Below are 3,559 nucleotides of genomic sequence, written 5' to 3'. Positions count from 1 at the left end.
ACAATGGGTGATACCCTTAGGAGTGTGAACCGCAAGAATATATACCATCAGGAGGTGCTCTCCTCTCTGTCCTCTGAAGGACAGTCTTGGAAGGAAAAGATGATGCTCAACTCCCAGATGTGACAGCTGGGAAAGAAAACTTCCTTCAGTCCGTCTGGCAAGAGTCCAGGTTGCCCTCCTTCCCTTGGATCACATATGATGTCTCCAGAAGTGCATTTTATCTTATATATAACCCGAATGCCACTCAGTTGTTCTTCTAGACAGAAGGGACCTTGTTTTCAGTCATTACCATCTGGCCTCCTGCTATGTCTTTCAGTAATGCCTCTTTAAAAGTCCCCTTCTGCAGATATATGACAATGCAGAGAAAAATCAGTTACTCTTTCCAAGCTTTGCATCAAAGGGATCCTTGGTGAGGCACGTGGGGGTGAAATCAGATGTTTCAGTGACAGATTTGGAATGGAATAATGATAATAAGTGGTTTTGTTGTTATATCTAAAAGAGCTGCTGCTCTTTTCAATCTATGAGGATTGTTTCATTTAATCCTCTGGATCCTCTGAATTCAGTAATTTTATTATGCTCACTTTACAGATAAGGAGACTGAAATATGAGTAATTTGGCCAGTATCACTTATCAAGAAACAGCAGAGACAATCTGACCACAGAAGAAGTCTGCAATCCTTCTGAAAAATTGCTTCTGAAAAAATATGCATGCCTTCCCCATCTCTCACATTCTTGGTCCGTACAGACCCAGGTAAGGTGGAGATGGGAAAGAAGATGTAACGTGAGTGCATGAAAACTCGTAAGTAAACTTGACAGATGGCACAAGGCACATGAACTAGGAGGCTGTCTGGCAGATGCTTACATTCAGAGAAAGCCTATGGGACAGCACACACCCAACTAAATCACACAGTTCCAAGCTCTGAGAAAGGCCAGACAAGGTGGTCAGCCTCTAAGCCCCAGCACAACTAGACAGACAGACAAGTAAAAATATGGATAAATGATCTAGGGAATAACCAAAAAGCCACACCACACTGAACTCTATGAAGAGATTGGAATACATGCAGTCGACAAAGATCTCACAATTTATTCTAAACTGAACTTCTTGATAGGGGAGTGAAGAATTCTGGGCACAAAGAATTTAGCTGGTGTAGTGGTATAAAATCTTCCTTCTTGACCCATCCCTCATCTGGGCTCCTGCCTATCACCAAGGCAGAGGTGATGTCTCCCAACTCTTTGCCACCTCTAACAGTCAGGAAAGTTGCCCACAGGGTCCAAAGCATCATTACTGTTACAATTCTCTTTTATTTGGCACCTACTTTATGACAGGCTCTCTTTTCCCATTGGACTACCTAACACAGTAGTCATATGAGACTGTGCTCCAACCAGGACCTTCTGCCATTATCTTTCTCATGTTTCAGGCAAGATTGGTTAGAAATGAATAAATAAATACCCCAACCATTTTGCACGCTAAAAAAAAAGAAAGAAAGAAAGAAAGAAAGAAAAGAAAAGAAAAAGAAAAAGCTTTGTTCCCCAGCCATGGGCAATGACCTTCCTAGTTGGTGTTGTTCTTATATCAGTCAGTGGCAGAGCAGAAGTTCATCCTTTGTTCACTCTAGCCTGGTTCCTGGCTTGATGGCCAAAGCTGTTTAATGCCTTGGATGCATAAAAATCAAATCAAATCAAATCAAATCAAATCCAAGCAGCACAGCTTGAAAGGAGGAAGACAGAGACCTGCGGACTTCCATGCCTCCCACAGATATGGCCCAGTACAGGTGGGCTGTAGACATCTGTTGATAACACACCACCCAGTATGGATGGAGGCTGTCACCTGGTGGCCCACAAGCCACATAAGCAGCCTGCAGCTGAGCCACCACCACGTGCAAGTATCTGGTGGTCAGATGGGAAAGAAAGAGAAGTGGCACAACTTGAGCATTATGAAGAGATATGGAACTGGAGACTCCACGGTAGAGAGGAGCAGCCTATTGTGAATAGCCAGTCCTGTCACCTGAGACAATGGTGATGTCCCTACCCAAGGTGAAGCCCCTGAGGGCCATGTCTGAGTTTGTGACACACAGTGGCACAGGTCAGTGTTTACGTTCTTGGTTGATATTACCATTAGAGAACATGGGCATGTCCTTGATGGTAGAAGCTCCTAGGAACCATCTGAAAGTCCAGGGTCTGTGCATAACTGGCCCCACCCCTCACTAGATACCGCTCTAGAAAGAGATGACCCCATCTCTCACTCAGGCAGCACGGTGGATGGCCATGACGGTGGAAAGGTGTGAGCCACCCAGAGGGTATGAGTGAGAGCGAGCTGACCCTCCCATTCATCTGTCACGAGATAACACGGGAACACAGGTGATGGCCCTCCCCTATACCTCACCACCTCTAACAGTCAGAACAGTTGCCCATAGGGCCACTAGCCCTTCCCCTCACCGGCAGCTGCACTTGGCAGAGCAGGCCCTGAATCTCACCTGGACAGCACAGTAGAGCTGGCTCTAGTGAGAGGACTTAGGTGAGCTGGCCCCAATAGTGAGAGTATGATAGCCCCCCACTCCTCTGCCACTCACCTGACATAAGGTGGCAAGGGCATAGAAGTAATGCCCTCCCCACCTTGCCGGTACTGAAGGCATGAAACAGGAGACCTAGCCCTGACCCCTTACTAGTTATAGCACTCAGATGAACAAGCCCAGCCCCTCACAGGCTGCAGCTCTTAGGGGAGTGAACTCCACATCACAACTGGTCAGCATAGTGTAGCTGGCTCTGTAGGCATGCGTGCAGATGAGCCAGCTCCGATGGCATGAGAGCAGGAGATCTGACCCTGCCTTTTGCTGATGGTGCCATTGGGTGGGCCTAGCTGGTGAAGTGCTAAAGAGGTTGCCCTAGTGAGGGAGAACCAGTGAGCTGACCAGCTCAGCCACCACCCAGGCCCAGACCCCGGGCTCTGAATTGACCCACCCAAAATCTGAGAAGAGTTGGGACATGTGAAAGGGCCAGTCCTGTGCAGGATCTCCATGACACAGGGCAACAACAGGATAACCGAGAGGAGTCCTGATGAGAATCCAATATTGATGATGTCACAGAAGCCAGAGCTCTTGCACCAGATCAATGACTCAGTGCCATGAACATGGGCAAGTGAAGATGTGTGGAGAGAGGGATCTACTGTGGGACACAGTAGATGTTTTCTATGCTTTGGTTTTGTTGTTTTGTTCGTGTGTCTGTGTGTGTGTGTGTGTGTGTACATTATTTTGGGAAGGAGGTTGCAAAGGCAAGGAGCAGATGTGAAGGAAACAGGAAGATGAGGGAGACTGGGATACATGACGTGAAACTCACGAGGTTAAACATTTTAGTAAAAGCTTTAAAACATTAAGAAAGAGAGAGGGGGAAATCTTTGAGCCTTTGACTGTGCTAAGCTACCGAGGATGCAGACTAATTTGTCGTTGTAGCTTTACCTGAGTGCTATATTATGATTGTGTGGGTGTGTTGTGAGAATTGAATTTATGCATGCATAGAATTTACAGGCCTGGTCGGTAAATAGTAAGTACTCCATAAATACCAGT

The 3,559-nt window shown here is 46.6% G+C and overlaps 1 non-coding gene across 1 annotated transcript; it reads left to right on the top strand.

Annotated features, from left to right (window-relative positions):
• The first annotated feature begins 1,525 nt into the window (after positions 1 to 1,525).
• On the top strand, positions 1,526 to 1,665 carry LOC127686535 (small nucleolar RNA SNORA48). The gene has a single exon (XR_007978155.1). It is a non-coding gene; the product is annotated as a small nucleolar RNA SNORA48 (small nucleolar RNA).
• Positions 1,666 to 3,559: the final 1,894 nt, after the last annotated feature.

The sequence above is a fragment of the Apodemus sylvaticus genome, chromosome 5 (assembly GCF_947179515.1).
Source record: "Apodemus sylvaticus chromosome 5, mApoSyl1.1, whole genome shotgun sequence".
NCBI classification, from domain to species: domain Eukaryota; kingdom Metazoa; phylum Chordata; class Mammalia; order Rodentia; family Muridae; genus Apodemus; species Apodemus sylvaticus.
This window is presented reverse-complemented; position numbering and strand designations above follow the sequence as displayed.